At 43.2% G+C, this 20950-nt stretch overlaps 1 protein-coding gene across 14 annotated transcripts in view; it reads left to right on the top strand.

Annotated features, from left to right (window-relative positions):
• The first annotated feature begins 1107 nt into the window (after positions 1-1107).
• Positions 1108-20950, top strand: part of PPFIA2 (PTPRF interacting protein alpha 2) — a 544100-nt gene continuing 524257 nt past the window's right edge. For 4 of the 14 annotated variants that reach the window (XM_073620222.1, XM_073620225.1, XM_073620227.1 and 1 more), the window contains exon 1: positions 1108-1393. The gene's annotated coding sequence lies outside the window, so the exon portion shown is untranslated. The remainder of the gene's footprint in view (positions 1394-20950) is intronic. The other 10 variants (XM_073620230.1, XM_073620231.1, XM_073620233.1 and 7 more) reach the window with 5 other exon arrangements.

The raw sequence follows: 20950 nt of genomic DNA on the forward strand, positions 1-20950 counted from the left end.
TTCCAAAACATCTGGGGTGCCAAGGTTCACCATAACTGACCTATAGTAACCAGTTGGACTACATTTGAATCAGTCCTTAAAGTGTTACTAAACCCACAACAGTAAAATCAGTCTGTATATGCAGCATAGCATGCTTGTTATACTCACTGTGGAACCTAAGGGGTTAATCCTCCGCATTGTGTAAAAAGGTTGTTTTATCCTGTATGCACAGATCCTTCCCTCCTGCACTGGAGGAAGGCCAGCTAACACAGGTAGGGTAGCCAACCTGCACATGCTCAGTTGTGTCTCTTATGCTGGAGAGAACATTTACTTGTTCTCAGAGCATGCCAGATCACATGATATTGACATCACACATGTGGGCGTGTATACAGGCTGTAGTGGAAATCTCCTCCTACCTGAACTCTCAGCACTGGAGAAACTACAGTTTATCATGTAACCGTAGTATACAGATTATCCAAAAAGGTATATAGTGGCAATATTTTAATGTAAAGAGAAGATTTAAAAGGGCAGGGGGGGGGGCAGATGAATTATTTTCATATTACTGGGTTTAGAAACACTAACACTTAAAACAAATTCTGCAAATTGCTGTGAGTTGCAAACTGATCTTTGTGTTATTAAATAATGCTGCTAGTACATATTTACTGTACTTTTTATGTCAGAAAAAAACAGCATTTATTGTAAAGCAGTTGTTTGCGCATTAAAAATTATAGCCAATTCCCTTTATTCTCAATGTTGTAACCAAGCCAGTAGTTCAGATAATGAAAAACTGATTTCTGTTACCTCACATGGCACTCCAGATTGTAAAATGACTAGTCATTTACTGGAAACCCATGTAGTGACACAAATGACTTTGCCTTTTTGCCCTGAGTCATTGATTACCAAAAAAAAAACAATCAACACCTCCTTCTTCACACCATTTTATATGATTATATAACAAAAAAAAGCAAAGGTAGATTATACAGCAATGGATATATCATATCTATCAATGGATACAAGATGCATGCAATCAGTGCATTTGCCAAGCAGCAGGCAGATGATTCTTGTGCAGCTGTCAGAAGGATGCTGGGGCTTTAAGAGACACCTCCCCTACTCTGCTCTAAACAATGGTTTCTACCGAGCTCTGCTTCCCATTGCAAAATTTGTAATGTGCCATTTTTGCCATGGATGCCTTTCCATTTAGGTGCTGACAGGGGAGGCAGACATGCAGAGATGCCAAGCTGATTGTGGCTCCAGTCGCATGCCTGGAGGCTGCCCTGACTTCAGCATCTTGTGATTTGTGTTCGGATTGATGGGGGAAATGGTCCAGGCGGAGTGCTCCATGTGAAGCCGGCGGAGATTGCAGACTCACTTCATTGATCTCTTACAAGAAGCAAGCAGACATCTCAAATCTTAGGTATTCAGTGTGTTCCTTGTCACATCACATGCATGCATTGTTCATTTGGGGGGATCTTACTGCAAACTTGATGATTGCATGCATGTAAAAAAAAAAATAAAAAAAATCCTGACAAGTACATCAGTGTGCAATGACAGCAGTGACAGCAGGGATCGGCTCTTGTAAAATGCCATCTGCCCCGGCTTGTTCTATTGGCTAGTTGTATGGCCGTTTGTGTGCTTTTTATCACTTATGATTGCCATTTGCTTCGCTGCTTGGAGGGCTGCGGGGCAGAAGGAGTTAAAGAGGAGGAGGGATAGGTATGATGTAATGCAATTGAGACAATGGCAAGGCTTCTCCTGCAAGAATTACAGCGTGCGGCTCTTACTATTGTCGGGCTGAAGAATGATTTGTGGGTGGAGGGGGGGATAGGTGTGAAGGATGGGGCTGAGATGAATAAATAAAGGGGGGATTGGGTAGAATGGGAGGACATTGATGAGCCCGCAATGGGAGCGCTAATTAAAGGGTAGGAGAACACCTGAGCCAGGCTGTAATCAGGTGCGGCCGGAGCTGTCCAGGCGTGTGGTGCTGAACCAGCCGTTCACTCCTATGCAGTGCCATGGCACAGGAGGCTCCCTCCTTCCATTGGTTTCATCATAGGCAGGTAGAGAAGCTGGGGAGTCAGCTTCATGTAGGGAGTGGCCATTCCCCCCTTATTAGCACCTTGTGACTTCTGTCTAGAATAGAAATGCTAATTCAATGGAGGCTGAGGGTTCAACAGGCTGCCTGCACCTTATTATCCATGTGCTTGTAAAAAATGCTAGTGCACATGGTGTGGGAACTTCTCTGCTTTTTACACCCCAGGCAGCATGTACATAGATGTCACTAGCAGCTGGAGGGATTCATATATTCATATGAGCACTCTCATACTGGCTCTGGTTATACCAAGGAGGGAAATTGGATGGTCCATCAGATCATCCCTTTAGATTGTAAGCTCCATGAGCAGGACCCTCCTATTCCTTTAGTATTGAACTGTATTCTAATTGTACTGTCCCCCCTCTACATTGTAAAGAGTTACTCAAACTGTTGGCGCTATGTAAATCCTGGATAGTAATAATAATAAGATGGTAGAACGATTAAAAGGTTAGAGGCAAGGAAAAGAACTATGCTCACATGCTGGAGTCAGGTGCTGGCTTGGAGTCCATCACACATACGCTATATTGCCAAATGTATTGGGACGCCTGCCGCTACACACTTATGAACTTTAAGCACTTGCTGACCAGCCACCGTCGTTATACAGCAGAAGGTCGGCTCTCCTGCACGAATCGCTGTACCTGTACGATGGCTCCCGCAGTTACGGGCACGCGCCACCGCCCCCTCTCACTCCCACTGAGCGTCCCTCAAGTCCGCCCAACATCGAGTCCGCCCGACCCGCGATCGTCTAGTACAGAGGCAGAACGGGGATCTGCCAGTGTAAACAAGCGGATCCCTGTTGTGACAGGGGACATGTCAGACATCTTCTGTTCCCAGTGATCGGGAACAGTGATCTCTGTCATGTCCCAGGGAGCCCATCCCTCCTACAGTTAAAACACACCCAGGGAACACATTTAACCCCATGATCACCCCCTAGGGTTAACCCCTTCCCTGCCAGTGTCATTTTTACATTGATCGGTGCATTTTTATAGCACTGATCAATGTAATAATGTCACTGGTCCCTAAAAAGTGTGCTTTGGGGTCAGATTTGTCCACTGCAATGTTGCAGTCCCTCTAAAAATCGCAGATCGCCACCATTACTAGTAAAAACAATAAAAAAATAAATAAAACTCCCTAAATCTATCCCATAGTTTGTAGACGCGATAACTTTTGCGTAAACCAATCAATATATGCCTATTGCGATTTTTTTTTTTTGTTACCAAAAATATGTAAAAGAATATATATTGACCTAAACTGATGAATAAATGTGTTTACAGGGGGTCCCCTAGTTACAAACATCCGACTTACAAACGACTCCTACTTACAAATGGAGGCAGACTACAGGAAGTAAGAGGAAATCTACCCCTAGGAAGGGAAATTATCTCCTGTAAGAGCTATTTTGGGGAAAAGGTACCTCCACTGATGCTTTATCACCAAGGCTTGTTTCCACAACAACCCAAAATTTTCAAAATCCAATTGTCATTGGGACAGAAAGTGAGGTGAAATCTTCTGAACAGGGGCACACACAGCAAAACAAATGTTACAGGGGTGATAACCCTTCCCTATGCTATCCAAAAAGCTTAAAAATAGTTTTTTTGGCTGGAGCTACACCTAAAAAATGTACCTGTTCCGACTTACAAACAGATTCAACTTAAGAACAAACCTATAGTCCCTAACTTGTTTGTAACCCGGGGACCCCCTGTATATATATATATTTTGTTTGGATATGTATTATAGCAAAAAGTAAAAAAAATAATTTTTTTTTCAAAATTGTCGCTCTTTGTTTGTTTATAGCGCAAAAAAATAAAAACCGCAGAGGTGATCAAATACCACAAAAAAAATCTATTTGTGGGAAAAAAAGGACGTCAATTTTGTTTGGGTACAGCGTCGCACGACCGCGCAATTGTCAGTTAAAGCGATGCAGTGCCGTATCGCAAAAAATGGCCTGGTCATTAAGGGGTCAAATCTGTCCTTAAGTGGTTAATGGCATCCCAGTCTTAGGCTTCATGTACACGGGACGTTTGAAAACCTCTTCTGAACCCTGGGACTTGACAGCTAGTAACCGACGGTTATAAACATCAGTTTTGCCACTTTTATGTGCATTTAGCAGCATTTATGAGCGTTTGTGTTCACAAGTGTTTTTTTACAGATAACCTCAATAGACCCTCCCAAATGGCCACAATGCTTTCTTTCTTTCTTTCTTTCTTTCTTTCTTTCTTTCTTTCTTTCTTTCTTTCTTTCTTTCTTTCTTTCTTTCTTTCTTTCTTTCTTTCTTTCTTTCTTTCAACTACCATCCTGAACATGATTTATTTGCTTTCAAAAAAATGCTTCTAACCTCAACTGCTTCTAAACTACTATAAACGACTGAGTGTACATGTAACCATAAGATAACATTGAGGAGAGTTCAGGGGCTGCTGAAAAAACTCCCCAATGCTCCTAAACCTCCGTTTACCCTCTGCAGTGTACATGAGGTCTTAGTCCGTAGGGTTCAATATTGAATTGGCCCACCCTTTGCAGCTATAACAGCTTCAATTCTTCTGGGAAGGCTGTCCACAAGGTTTAGGTTTGACTATGGCAGTGATGGCGAACCTTGGCACTCCAGATGTTTTGGGACTACATTTCCCATGATGCTCAACTACACTGCAGACTGCATGAGCATCATAGGAAATGTAGTTCCAAAACATCTGGAGTGCCAAGGTTCACCATTACTGGTCTATGGGAATGTTTGATCATTCTTCCAGAAGCACATTTGTGAAGTCAGGCACTGATGTTGGGCAAGAAGGCCTGGCTCGCAGTTTCCGCTCGAATTCATCCCAAAGGTGTTCGGGTTGAGGTCAGGACTCTATGTAGACCAGTCAAGTTTATCCACCCCAAACTCAGTCATCCTTGTCTTTATGGACCTTGCTTTTTGCATTGTTGTGCCGTCATGGTGAAACAGGAAGGGGCCATCCCCAAACTGTTCTCACAAAGTTGGGAGCATGAAATTGTCCAAAATGTCTTGGTATGCTGACGCCTTGAGAGTTCCCGACACTCGAACTAAGTGGCCAAGCCCAACCCCTGAAAAACAGCCCCACACCATAATTCCCTTTCCACCAAATGATTTGGACCAGTGCACAAAGCAAGGTCCCCAATGACATGGATGAGCAAGTTTGGGGTGGAGGAACTTGACTGGCCTGCACAGAGTACTGACCTAAACCCGATGGAAAACATATATATACACAGTATCTAACAAAAGTGATTACCCTTCACATTTTTGTAAATATTTTATTATATCTTTTCATGTGACAATACTGAAGAAATGACACTTTGCTACAATGAAAATGAAGAGTGTACAGCTTGTATAACAATGTAAATTTGCTGTTCCTCAAAATAACTCAACACACAACCATTAATGTCTAAACCACCGGCAACAAAAGTGAGTATACCCCTAAGTGAAAATGTCCAAATTGGGCCCAATTAGCCATTTTCCCTCCCCGGTGGCATGTGCCTCATTAGTGTTACAAGGTCTCAGGTGTGAATGGGGAGCAGGTGTGTTAAATTTGTTGTTATCGCTCTCACTCTCTCATACTGGTCACTGAAAGTTAAACGGCACCTCATAGCAAAGAACTCTCTGAGGATCTGAAAAAAAGAATTGCTCTACATAAAGATGGCCAAGGCTATAAGAGGATTGCCAAGACCCTGAAACTGAGCTGCATCACGGTTGCCAAGACCATACAGCAGTTTAACAGGACAGGTTCAGTGGTCGACCAAAGAAGTTAAGTGCACGTGCTCAGCATCATATCAGCGTCATAGCATCATAGCACACTACATCAAATTGGTCTGCATGGCTGTTGTCCCAGAAGAAAGCCTCTTCTAAAGATGATGCACAAGAAAGCCTGAACAGTTTGCTGAAGACAAGCAGACTAAGGACATGCATTGCTGGAACCATGTCCTGTGGTCTGATGAGACCAAGATAAACTTATTTGGTTCAGATGGTGTTGAGCATGTGTGGTGGCAACCAGGTGAGGAGTACAAAGACAAGTGTGTCTTGCCTACAGCCAAGCATGGTGGTGGGAGTGTCATGGTCTGAGGCTGCATGAGTGCTGCTGGCACTGGGGAGCTACAGTTCATTGAGGGAACCATGAATGCCAACATGTACTGTGACATACTGAAGCAGAGCATGATCTCCTCCCTTCGGAGACTGGGCCGCAGGGCAATATTCCAACATGATAACAACCCCAAACACACCTCCAAGACGACCACTGCCTTGCTAAAGAAGCTGAGGGTAAAGGTGATGGACTGGCCTAGCATGTCTCCAGATCTAAAACCTATTGAGCATCTGTGGGGCATCCTCAAACAGAAGGTGGAGGAGCGCAAGGTCTCTAACATCCACCAGCTCCGTGATGTCGTCATGGAGGAGTGGAAGAGGACTCTAGTGGCAACCTGTGAAGCTCTGGTAAAGTCCATGCCCAAGAGGATTAAGGTAGTGCTGGAAAATATCGGTGGCCACTCAAAATATTAACACTTTGAGCTCAGTTTGGACATTTTCACTTAGGGGTGTACTCACTTTTGTTGCCAGTGGTTTAGACATTAATGGCTGTGTGTTGCGTTATTTTGAGGGGACAGCAAATTTACACTGTTATACAAGCTGTACACTCACTACTTTGCATTGTAGCAAAGTGCAATTTCTTCAGTGTTGTCACATGAAAAGATATAATAAAATATTTACAAAATTATATATATAGATATATATATCTATAGATATATATAGATATATATATCTATATATATCTATAGATATATATATCTATATATCTATAGATATATATAGATATATATATCTATATATATATACTGTATATACTGTATATGTGCTGATTTGTGGATGAGGAAGATCCCTCATTGCTTTGGTGATGGGGACATATAGCTGATACGCAGGATGATAGGATGATGCATATTCCTCAGAATACTTTTTAGCCACACTTTGCCTACAGGAATGAAATTTAAAGTGATAATAAAGACAACTTGTTTAAAAAAAAAAAAAAACATATGTTATACTTACCTGCTCTGTGCAGTGAATCCTCCTCTTCTCGGGTCCCTCGCCAACGCTCCTGGCTCCACCCTCCTACCAGGTGCCCCCAGAGCAAACAACTTGCTGTGGGGGCACCCGAGCAGGCTCAGTCCCCAGCTGCTGCTCTGCGTGTCCATTCAGACTCGGAACCATTGCTTAGCCCTGCTCCCTCTCTCTTCTCATTGGCTTACTTGCTGTGACTGCCGTCTCAGCCAATGAGGAGGGAGAGTCCCCAGACTCTCGTGCCCAACGCTGGATCGCAATGGGGCTCAGGTAAGTATTAGAGGGGCTGGAGGGGCTGATGCACACAGAAGGTTTTTTTACCTTCATGCATAAAATGCATGAAGGTAAATAACCTTGAGCCTTTACAACCTCTTTAAAAAAAAAACTAAATTTGCTTACAGTGCACTATGATTTGTAAACTACTGGGGCCCCTTGTCTGCACTGTAAAGTTTTTTAATAAAGGTGAACTAACCATTTTACAAGTAAAATTAAACATAGATTTGATAACTTTTTCTTATCTGTTTGCACACAGTGCCTTGGAAAAGTATTCATACCCCTTGAAATTTTCCACATTTTGTTGTGTTACAACCAAAAGCGTAAATGTATTTTATTGGGATTTTATGTGATAGACCCACACAAAGTGGCACATAATTATGAAGTGGAAGGAAAATGATAAATGGTCTTCAAATTTTTTTACAAATAAATATCTGAAAAATGTGGCGTGCATTTTTATTCAGCCCCCTTTACTCTGATACCCCTAACTAAAATCTAGTCAAACCAATTGCCTTCAGAAGTCACCCAAATACTAAATAGTCCACCTGTGTGTAATTTAATCTCAGTATAAATACAGCTGTTCTGTGAATCCCCCAGAGGTTTGTTAGAGAACCTTAGTAAACAAACAGCATTATGAAGGCCAAGTTACCCATCAGACAGGTCAGGGATAAAGCAGTGAAGAAGCTTAAAGCAGGGTGGTTAGGTTATAAAAAAAAATCCCAAGCTTTGAACATCTCACGGAGTACTGTTCAATCCATCATCCGAAAATGGAAAGAGTATGGTACAACTGCAAACCTATCAAGACATGGCCGTCCACCTAAACTGACAGGCTGGGCAAGGGGAGCATTAATGAGAGAAGCAGCCAAGAGGTCCATGGTAACTCTGGAGGAGCTGCAGAGATCCACAGCTCAGGTGGGAGAATCTGTCCACAGGACAACTATTAGTCGTGCACTACACAAATCTGGCCTTTTTGGAAGAATGGCAAGAAGAAAGCCATTGTTGAAAGAAAGCCATAAGAAGTCCCATTTGCAGTTTGTGAGAAGCCATGTGGGAGACACTGCAAACATGTGGAAGAAGGTGCTCTGGTCAGATGAGACCAAAATTGAACTTTTTGGCCTAAAAGCAAAACGCTATGTGTGGTGGAAAATTAACACTGCACATTATCCTGAGCACACCATCCCCACTGTGAAACATGGTGGTGGCAGCATCATGTTGTGGAGATGCTTTTCTTCAGCAGGGACAGGGAAGCTGGTCAGAGTTAATGGGAAGATGGATGGAACCAAATACAGGGCAATCTTAAGGCCCGTACACACGATCTGACTTTTTGACAACAAACATGCAAATTAGCTGTTTTGAAGCAACATTCGACCATGTGTACGCTCCATCGGACAAACTTTTTCTGTTTCCATTGGACTTTTGTTGGCTGTGCGAACGGACAAACTTTCCGGCAACAAAAGTCCGATGGAGCAAAGTCCGTTCGTGTGTACACAAAAGCATCGGACTTTTGTACAAACTACAGTACGCGGACGCGAGAACGTTTCCAGTGCGAACTCATCACGCTGGTTCTCGGCGACAAGGTACTGTACATCTTGCGCTGGCTGCAATAGGAAAAACACATTTTCCTACTGCAGCGAGCGCGAGAGAGAATTCCCCTCTGGGGGCATACCAGGCCCTTAGGTCTGGTATGGATTTTAAGGGGAACCCCCTACGCCGAAAAAACGGCGTAGGGGTCCCCCCCAAAATCTATACCAGACCCTTATCCGAGCACACAGCTCGGCCGGTCAGGAAAGGGGGTGGAAACGAGCGAGCACCCCCCTCCTGAGCCGTACACCAGGCTGCATGCCCTCAACATGGGGGATGGGTGCTTTGGGGGAGGGGGCGCCCTGCAGCCCCCCCACCCCAAAGCACCTTGTCCCCATGTTGATGAGAACAAGGGCCTCTTCCCAACAACCCTGGCCGTTGGTTGTCGGGGTCTGCGGGCGGGGGGCTTATCTGAATCCGGGAGCCCCCTTTAATAAGGTGGCGCCCAGATCCCGGCCCCCCGCCCTATGTGAATAAGTATGGGGTACAGCGTACCCCTACCCATTCACCTAGGGAAAAAAGTGTCAATAAATAAAACACACTACACAGGTTTTAAATTTAGAGACCCCCGAAGTCGGAAGAAGCCCCCCGAATACGGAAGAAGACCCGGAGCTGCCTAATAAATTAATTTTAAAACCTGTGTAGCACCCACCCCCCATGTTGAGGGCATGTGGCCTGGTATGGCTCAGGAGGGGGGGGGCGCTCGCTCGTCCCCAACCCCCTTTCCTGACCGGCCGCGCTGCGTGCTCGGATAGGGGTCTGGTATGGATTTAGGGGGGACCCCCACGCCGTTTTTTTGGCGTAGGGGGTTCCCCTTAAAATCCATACCAGACCTAAGGGCCTGGTATGCCCCTGGAGGGGAACCCATGCCGGTTTTTTATTTAAAATTTGGCGTGGAGTTCCCCCTCAAGATTCATACCAAACACAGTGCCTGGCATTGGCGGGGATCCAAGTCGGATCCCCACAGCAGTGTGAACCCATTTCACAAGGTGTCAATCTCGCCAATAAAAGTGGCGAGATTGACACATAATCAGACGACGATACAGAAGTTGACCAAAGGGTGGTGGTAAAGAGCTGAAAAACCACTTGATTTGGTGAAAGTTGGCTGGAAAAGTCCTGTCGTCTGTATGCAAGACAAACTTCCAGCCAACGCCCTTTGTACAAAAATCCAAGGGAAAGTTTGTACAAAGTCCTATCGTGTGTATGGGGTTTTAGAAGAAAAGACTTGAGACAGGGGCGGAGGTTCACCTTCCAGCAGGACAACGACCCTAAACCTACAGCCAGAGCTACAATGGAATGGTTTAGAACAAAGCATATTCATGTGTTAGAATGGCACAGTCAAAGTCCAGACCTAAATCCAAATGAGAATCTGTGGCAAGACTTGAAAATTGCTTTTCACAGACGCTCTCCATCCAATCCGACAGAGCTTGAGCTATTTTGCAAAGAAGAATGGGCAAAAATGAAACTCTCTAGATGTGCAAAGCTGGTAGAGATATACCCCAAAAGACTTGCAGCTGTAATTGCAATGAGGAAAGTATTGACTGAGAGGGGGCTGAATACAAATGCACACCACACATTTGACATATTTATTTGTAAAAAAAAATTGTAAAAAACATTTATCATTTTTTTTTTCCACTTCACAATTATGTGCCAATTTGTGTTGGTCTATCACATAAAATCCCAATAAAATACATTTACATTTTTGGTTGTAACATGACAAATGTGGAAAATTTCAAGGGGTTATGATTACTTTTTCAAGGCACTGTAGCTGTCACACTGGCTTGTTCTGTTAGGATTTGATATTCAGTAAATTATAGCAACGGTTTAGATTTCAGTGTTCTAAAGTCAGATATGAGATGGATTCTGATTGGTTTCTGCTATTCCATTGTACACATGATTCTATATGTTTTATGTATGATATGATGTACGTACATTAAAGTGCTGCCCTTGTCCTAAAAAAAAAAAAGACAAGGTACAATTCACTTGAGTACACTAAATTAGTTGCAAAAATGTGTACAGTACATTATTATTAACTGTCCAGTAGAAGAGGCACTGCTTGTCTGTCTCAAGTCTTGAGTAGTCGACCAATAAATCTGTTTATCTTGTTTCAGTACAAAACCCAGTATTGCCTCTTCCACTGGACTATTTTGCGTCTCCTTGCCTTTAGAGTTGTTCTTATCTGAGTATGGTGCCCACCATTGGACTTTCTACAATTTTACTAAAAAAATACAGAAGTTCCAAAATTGGGTTCAAGTTTGTTTTACCTTCATAATTAAGGGGCTAAACTGAATGTTCATTGAGCTGTAACGTGTATGCTCAGGCAGAACTGGGGAGATTCACCACCACTATTTGTTCTGTTGACCACTGTCACATGATGAAAAGTTTGAGAAAAGACTTTGGGGGTTATTTATGAAAGGCAAATCCACTTTGCACTACAAGTGCAAACTAAACGTGCACTTGAAATTGCACTGAAAGTGCACTTGGAAGTGCGGTCGCTGTAAATCTGAGGGGAAGATCTGAAATGAGGGGAAGCTCTGCTGATTTTATCATCCAATCATGTGCAAGCTAAAATGCTGTTTTTTATTTTCCTTGCATGTCTCCCCTGGATCTACAGTGACTTTACTTCCAAATGCACTTTCAGTGCAATTTCAAGTGCACTTTACACTTGTAGTTTGCACTTGTAGTGCAAAGTGGATTTGCCTTTCGTAAATAACCCCCTTTGAGTGTGATAAGAACTGGAATAGAGGGGAAATCAGCGGGGATGTCAGAGTGCAATTCTGCTTACTTTGCATAGGTTGACTCTCCCTTCCTGATGTTTCTACAAGACAGGAGATGAAACACAGGGTTTTCACCATTCGCTACTTTACCCAGAACAACTAAAAAGATTTGGGGATACATACACACTTTAAGGCCTTATATATTGTGGGTTAATCTTATATAAGAACAGTTTGTAACACAGGTTTGCAAAGTTTTTAGCAAGCTTCAAGTAAGTTTGTTGGAGCCCTAAATTGTATTTCCACTTTTGCAGTCAAATTGGGATACAACTTTGTATTTGTTACATGTGCCCATTCACATAGCAAAACGTATTAAATAATATTTGGAAATAAGTGCTTACCACATTAGATACTTTTTTTCTGATAACTCCTGCACTGACATAATTCTACTTAGTACTCTTTGTGGGGGGGCTGGGCAGTGGTGCTTGCTATATTTAAACCTCTCTGTATTGTGCTGGCAGATCTCATTATTAGTAATAATTATTAGTAAATTAGATCTGAACACTAAAGTTGAACACTGTCTAAAAGATTAGCTAGGCTTCTAAATTGTATGTTAATAAGAGAAATCTGAGCCTGTCGTTAGCCTTTCTATTGAAACAGACTTAGGCCGGCCATACACGGTTTGAATCTCAAAACAGGCCGAGATTCGAACTAATAATGGGTAGGCTGAGTGTACCAAGATGATTGATACAACCAGCTTGCCAGATTAGCTTCCTATTATCACAAGCGGCTTCTATATAATGACGGTCTTCTCCTGGAAGGGATAGCTTCCCTTGCCTTCTCCCGCCCCCCCCCACCAGGAGCAGACAATAGCTCGGCAGGAGGGATTCCCACGTCAGCATTGTCTGTGCTGATGGGGGAATCATGCAAATTTCTCTCCCGCAACCCCTGGCTGGAGGAAAGAAATTTACACAGACTATGCCCATCCTTACTCTGAACTTGCTCAAAAATAATTGTAGTCTGCCATGACACCTTCCAACATCTTAATGGTAAGAAATAGTTTAAAATTTACTTTTAGGCATGCTTCATGAATGGGAATGCATAACAAACATATGGTGGGGTTTTCTCAAATTTGACTGACCCCAGATACCACAGCTATTGCTGGACCTCTGGCTTGCTGCCACTCTCATACAGAGAAACAACATATTATTTGAATGTGCTGATGGTGGAAACAAGCCATTTTCTCTCCTTCCACTCATGCTGGAAAGAAAGAAAATTGCCATTTTAAAATAAATGTTTTATATTTATAGATACATGATTTTAATATAACAAAATGGTTTTGCACAGAGCAGCCCTGATCCTCCTCTTCTCAAGTTCCCCACTGGTGCTCCTGGCTCCTCCCCCCTGCTGAGTGCCCCCATAGCAAGCCACTTGTGGGGGCACTTGTACATGCTCGCTTCGCTTCACTCGCTCGTGTCCCTAAGACAAAAAATTACAAATGTAGAACTGGCTATGCGTATAAGTGGGTGATGAAGCGACCGCCGGCTGGAACTGTGTCAAGGAAGCCACACAGGACCCCTTCACATACCTGATGAAGGGGTCCTGCGTGGGCCCGAAATGTTACATTTTGCTGTAATGATGTGCTCGCTGATTAAAGCTTAGGACCTACTCTGGAGATCCTTGGTATGCTGGTGACATTCTTTTGCTTTGTCCTGCTGGTTCATTCCCTCCCCTCAGCCTGAAACTGAGTTACAGGTTTTTCTGAGGGGAGGGGAGAGCAAGTACCAATTTTTGTGGGATTTTTGTGCCATTTGTGGGGGAATACTATTTTGGTACTTCCCTAAAAAACTTTATTGAAGGGATAGGGTACTCTTTTACCCCAGCCATGGCAAGCATCCTGAAACCAGCTATCACAGGTCAGACACCCTTCCTGTGGGCATACTTTAAAGTAGTCTTCAGGCACAGGCTTACACCAATGGGTCTATAATGGCCCTGTACATAAACCATTTTGCAGCTAACACAGGCCTCCAAGTACCTTGAAACTGGAAAACCTCCTTCCTCTGGAGCCAAGAGAGTTCCTTTGATTTCACCACAAGCCCAAGTACTAGTCTGGGACTTGGTTCCCTCACAAACCTTGAGTGACGACACCTTACAAACCTGTGATCAAATCCTCCTCACAATGAAGAAGGCCCCCACTTTCAGAAGGGCACTTGTTAGCCTGGAGTAAAACATATCAGATGCATGGGTGAGGAAAGCGGTGTCTAGGGCACATATGTGCCCTATCACACCCAAGGCTGTTTCTCAATGGGGTTCTGCCACCTCCGGCCCTCATTGTCTGCTCACCACTGTCACTTGTAAACACAGAAGCCTTCTGTGTTTACAAGGGTAGCTTTCCTCTCAGTGGCTCTCAAAGATCCCTGCTTACCCTGCTCTCATGGTGGGGACAAGGGAGGTGCAAGTGCAGTGTGGGATTAGGCATCACATGGTAAGCCGCGCTGTGATCCCCGCCTGTACCCAGATACACAGATGTCGGCCAATGATCTTCTTGCAAGTGAGAGAAAGAGGTGGAGGCTGCACTGCTGGGAGGTACTAGAGCCAGGCCCAGTAGGTAAGATGCGAGGAAACTTTAGGGGTGGGGGTGGGAGAAGAGATGAGGGGTGTGGAGGGAGATATGTGCAGAAGTGGGGGATAGGGAAGAGTGGAGCAGAGGTCAGAGCGGAGGAGAGTGGAAGTGACATGTGGACAGCCTGTGAAAGAGAGCTTCTGGGGGTGTCCTGTACACCAATGGTGTAAAAAATGTCTCCAGGGTTCCATATTGCATTGAACTTTACAAAAAAATTCCAGTGAATTTGCTAATTAAAATAGAAAGGTAATTTTTAATGGCATTAAATGACAACATAGCTTGTATTGCAATTGTACAGTATATGCTATAATATTTTTTATTTTTATTTTTGTTTTTTTGTTTTTCACAAAAGTGGTATTACCCTTTTATAAACTTCATTAAAACGATTTGCAACAAATCAAAAATCCTGTTTTAAACTGCAGTTTTTTTATTTTATACAATTGAGATCAAAGTGAGTTACCACCCACCCAGACTACCCAATGGGATGAAATAGGCTGGCGGTTGCATCTTAACCTGTTATCGCAGGTAGGATTTTGGTTATCAAAATATTCACTCAAAATTGTTTCCAGTTATGGTTGATAAATCCAAAAGTAAGAGTTTTACTTTCTTCTTTTTTGCTATGCGAAAAGACAGATGCTTTATGGCTAGCAGTTAACCAGTATCCCTATAAAAAGATCCAAGCTAATAATACTCATGCATACCCTACAATAAAGCTGGCACTTTTAGAGTCCAACATCTTGTTTCTGTGCAACCAGGCCTTTGCAGAGTGGTATAATTGTGCACTGCATGGGATAAAAGTTAATACAAATTTCAGAATTTCAAGTATTGAAATACACGCATTTGTCTCAGAGGCCAAGCTGTGCTAATTGGGATGCAGGCATATAGACCGGTGTCAAGTGAGAACATACTTTGGAGTTAATTGACCCCCACTGTGAAAGTATACAGGTAAAACATTTGGCCTTCCTTCAAAACCATACTGTTAAAATGTTATGTATCTTCTGAATTAAAGCAAATGTAAAGTCAAACTTTTTTTTTTAAATTAAAATAAAAAAAAGGGGTTTTATATGCCAGAGTGGCCCCTTACCCTTTCTGGGGTTCTTCATCAGAGCTCTCCGCTCCTCCTCTTCTTCATGTGCCCCCATAGCAAGCTGTGTCCTATGGGAACACACATGTGGGCGCGCTCCCAAGCCAGGCTGTGTACGTCTATAGACACACAGCATGCCTTGGCCCCGCCCCCACTATCTCCTCACTGGATTTGACTGACAGCAGCAGGAGCCAATGGCTCCCGCTGCTTTTAGTGAAGCCTGTGAGAGCAGGGAGAGGAGAGGGAAAAAGCTGCTGATGGGCACAGCGCTGGATCAATATAGGACTCAGGTAAGTGTTTAGGGAGATGGGGGGGGGGGGGGGTGCAGCTAGTAGAAGATTTTTTAACCTCAATGCACTGAATGCATTAGGGTAAAGAAAAAATGTTGACTTTAGAACCACTTTAGGTCTACCCTAACTGGATCATGACACACTTTTAGTGTGATTTTCAAAATGTTTATGAATGGATGATCTAGACCAGGGGTCTCAAACTGGCGGCCCTCCAGCTGTTGCGAAACTACAAGTCCCATGAGGCATTGCAAGGCTGACAGTTACAAGCATGACTCCCACATGCAGAGGCATGATGGGCCTTGTAGTTTTGCAACACATGGAGTGCTTTGAGACCCCTAATCTAATCTAGACCTACTCAATCTTGGCTGGATCATGACATGAGAATGCCAAAACGAATCTGGATTAAACTCTTGATTTGTATGGTTAGCTCAGATTGTGACAGATATGCTTTAAAAGGAAAGTAGGTCTTTTTTTCTTTTTTTTTTAAGATTCATACTTACCTAGATGGATGCAACATCGGTCCAATGCTGCATCTGTCCCCGGCACCTCTACACTGAGAAATGGCTTGGCTCTCACAGCTCTGTGAGCAGAGAGCTGCAGACTGTCAGTCACAGCTCTCTGCTCTGTTCCCTCCTTGCTCACTGGAGCGCTGAGCTGTGCAGGAGGCGTCTGGCTCCGGCTCTCAGTGGCTTGCTGGGAGGCTGAGCCGGGTGTCGGTCCAGGCACCTGGCGGATCCAGACTCCATTGTCGTGATGACGCAGAGCCTGGACCAACTTCTGTGACTTCAGCAGAGAACAGAATTCAGCCCGCTCTCTGCTGAAAAGGGGTCACAGGAGTGCAAAACAAACTGCACTCCACAGGAGAAGTACAGCCAAATAAGCTTTAGCTGTACTTCGCATTTAAAGTGGTTTTAAACTCAAAAGCGTGTTTTTTTTTTTTTACATTATTGCATTCTCTGCATTAAGATACACCCCCCCCCACCGCCACCACCACCACCACCACTACTTTTCCTGGCACTCCTGTCCCTGAATACTCACCAGAGTCCAGTCACTGATCCAATGCTGTCCCGGCTGTAGCACCACTCTCTTCCTGATCCCCTCCCCTTCCTGATCTCACAAGATACATTAAGGGCAGTGGAAGCCAAAGGCTCCTGCTGCTGTCAGTCAAACTCCTGTTAGGAGGAAGTGGGGGGGGGTGTGGCTTGTCAGTACTGCATGTGTCTATGGATGCACACAGCCCAGCTTGAGAGCAAGCCCATATGAGTGGCTCCATAGCACATGGCTTGCTAAAGGGGAACTCGGAGGAAGAAGGAGCACATTGAGGGACTCCTAGAAGAGGAGGTAAGGAATCGCTGCAATATCATTGCACAGAGCAGGTAATTATAACCTCTCTTTTATTTTAATTTTAAAAAAATATCTTTTGTATCACTTTAAAAACCAAATGTATTTTCCTGCACTTCTTCTTCAACTGTCATTTTGTCTTTAGTACAAAGCTGTCATCCAAGTACAAGCATGCAGCTAGTGAATTGTCATGACATCTGATGTACAGAAACTTATGGGTCACTGACTGGCCAAGTAGTGGAATAAGGATGATAATATGGTGTGTAGTATTGAAGTTAGGGAATTCTACTGTTTATGACTAAGGTATATGAACATTAGAGAGGGTGAAACATTTAACCTCTTTTTGGAAGTTAAATAATTTGAAATGATTCTGCTGCAAATTGGTTTTTAAATCACTATATAGCATGGAATAAAGTTTGCCTGTGTAGTTCAGCCCATTTCAGGAACCTCCTCAATGTTCCACTTGTTCCCCATTTCATCATGTTAGTTTGATTAGCTGTTGAGTCATGGTGTTATTAGTTGGCGGTCCCCATTTCTATGAACTTCTTCAGATAATATTTCAGCCAACTTTCTTTTCTTACTAGCTTCTGTTCTGAGAAAAAAACTACTTGAAAGAGGGAAACTGGAAGGCTAACCACTTGTTATGATGTTTTCCCAGAAAGATCTGTAGGAGGTTAGCGGTGTAAAACATGTAATTATGTGATGCTAATCTTCAAACACACAATATTCTGCGATTGTTTAATTGCCGAGGGCTTGGATTATTCTCTTCTAGAGGAATGTGCTTGACATATGAATAAACTGTTAAAATAGTATAGATTCGACAGTTAAAGGGTAACTCCACTTTCTTGGGGGAAAAAAAATAGGAAATAAAAAATGATAATAAAATAGTGTATACAATTGTGACTCAAGTCATATTGTAATTGAATGTTATTAAAAATTACCTTTCCTTTTCAATCTGCAGCCACTGTAATTTTCTGTAAAATGCAATGCAATATGGCTAACTGAAGGTGTTCTGTACATACAGGGTTATCCATGCAATTTCGCTCTCCACCTGCTCTAATACATACAATAAATAGCAGCTAGACTCAAAATCAGTTTACCGAATCAGATCAGGCAGCGATTGTGATTGGTTGCCAAAGGTTACAGTTTATCATTACCGCTCACTGACTGACTGCTAGAGGTTACAGCACACATTATGGCTCACTGATTATTTGATAGAGGTTACAGCACATGACTTCTGCTTGTTGATTGGTTGCTAGAGATTACTGTACATCAATACTGCTCACCAATTGGTTGCTAGAGGTTACTGCATATTATTACTGATCACTGATTGGTTGCTAGAGGTTAATGCATATCCTTACCGTTCAATGATTGATTGCGTGAGGTTAATGCACACAATTACTGCTCACTGATTGGTTGCCAAAGGTTGTAGCATATCATCTCCTCACTGCCTGCACACCATGAACTGGGGAGGTGAGGGGACCCATCAATAGACAGAAAGACAGAAAACTCCTAGGGATCCTAGGACTCCTGGGATCAATGGCAATGCTTGGGGAGGGGGATGTTATCAGTGGCAAAGCTGGGGGTTGATGGGATCAGTGGCAGTGGTGGGGGGATAGGATTAGTTAATAGGCAGTACACTGTTGCAAATTCTTGAAATCAAGTACAGTATATACTGTAGTGGGGGATTCTACACTGACCACCAATGTAATGAGGAATTTTCAATGACCACCAATATGAGGGGGAATTTACACTGACCACCAATGTGAGGGGGGAATTTGCACTGACCACCATATAACAGGGGATTTTATGCCACCAACCAATACAAAGAGGGATTTCTACACGAACACCAATATAATAGGAGCATTAACACACCAGCCACCAGTGTAAGGAGAAATATACAATGGCCTCCATGACCTCCAATGACCACCAATGTTAGGGGGGATTTACACTGACCACCAATATAAAGGGGGATTTACGCTGACCACTAGTGTAAGGGCAATTCTGCACTTACCAGCAATGTGAAGGGAAATGTACACTGATCACCAATGCAATGAAGAATTTACACAACCAATGTAATGGGGGTTTTTACATCAACAAGCAATAAAGGGGGATTTATACTCACTACCAATTTAAAGGGGGCTTCCACATGGACCACCAATGCAAGAGAGGATTTTAAACTGACCACAAATGCAAGTTTGGAATTTTTTTTACTGATTACCAAAATAAAGAGGAGTTTCTACACTGACCACTAATGTATTGGGGATTTACAATGACCACTAATGTATTGGGGATTTACAATGACCACTAATGTAATGGGGATTTACACTAACTACTAATGTAATTGAAGCATTCACAGTAACCACCAGTGTAAAGAGGAATGTACACTGACCACCAATGTAAGGGGGACCTTCACACTGGCCATTAGTGTGAATGAAAGGATTGTACACCAAGCCCCCATGTAATGAGAAGATTTACACCGACCACTAATGCAACTGAGATATTTAGCCTGCGTTCACATTTGTGTGTGTCAGGAACGCATGCAAAACCGCTTTCCTGACACCACAGAAACGTGCTGCCCTTTAGCAGATATACAGCAGTGCCATTAATTGTTAATGACACCCTCACGCATTTGCTGAGATGTGTGTATTCACATGCACCAAAATTCAGGGTGCTGTGGCACCATATTATTTTGAAAAAGTGTTCCACCTCCAATTTGCTTTCCTTTGCAGAACAGGCTGATGTTAGGCTTAATGACCACAGTTGTAGGCAGGACTTTCCAGCATGGCCCTTTACCTCCCCAGTTGGCACCATTCAGCAGAAGTGATGGTGAATATGACTTCAGGGGGGGGGCGTGATATACATATGAATCCTGCCTCTATTTACATATCAATACCATTGGTCCGTGGCTATTTACATATCAATGTCACCTCTATTTACATATTAATGCAGATTATTTACATGTAAACACAGGGTCTGCAGGTGAGTCATCTGTACACGGCAATTGGACAGAGCTGAGCAGCATTAGTAACAAAACTTCACACTGAGATATTGGGACACAGCACGGACTAAAACTTCAAGGGAATTTAAACAGGGATAATTGGCAAGTATGAGGCAGCTGCTTTGGGCCCCACAACAATGATGGGGCCCAGGGCAGCTTCCCCTTTTGCCCTGCCTTAAAAACAGTCCTTTGTACATAGATGGTGTATAGAACGCCCTCTGAAAATGTAATTTCTTGCTTGTGTTATTGGCTCACTGATTTTCACAGAAGTCTACACTAAGATACAAGTCAGATTTTTGGCATCCCCTGCAACAAAAATTTAATTTTTGGTGAGATACTCCCAAAGGGAAATCACATCTAAAGGGATGCAGACCCTGCAGCTTTCCCCATTAGAGATCTGCAAGTGCAGCAGCTGACTGATAATAATAATAATAAACCACTCTCATACAGCTTTAACATGCGATTGGTGGTAAAATATAGCTAAAGTATGTACTGTAAACCCAAAAATGTCATATTCCTGATATGTTTCTGTTGTACTATATAGTTGTATGAAAAAGTATCCTGTTCTCTTTGTTTTGCTTCCTTTGTGTGAAATCCCCGGTGTTCCTGCCAGCACCTCAGCTTTCCTATTAAAAACTGACCACACTAAGCAGGAGAGCACATCACGGTCAGTTCTTTAGCTGTGCTGGGAACTCAGCCTGCTCTCCTCCAATTATCAGATTTGTCCTGACACCCCCCTTCCCTCGCACAGCTTTTCACTTGGAAGTTCCGTGCAATGCTATTTCTCCTCCCCTAGCTCTTATGCAGCTGAGAACAGAGACAATGGGGTTGATTTACTAAAGGCAAACCACTTTGCACCACAAGTGCACTGCAAGTGCACTTGGAAGTGCAGTCGCTGTAGATCTGAGGGGAAGATCTGAAATGA

The sequence above is a fragment of the Aquarana catesbeiana genome, linkage group LG03 (assembly GCF_042186555.1).
Source record: "Aquarana catesbeiana isolate 2022-GZ linkage group LG03, ASM4218655v1, whole genome shotgun sequence".
NCBI classification, from domain to species: domain Eukaryota; kingdom Metazoa; phylum Chordata; class Amphibia; order Anura; family Ranidae; genus Aquarana; species Aquarana catesbeiana.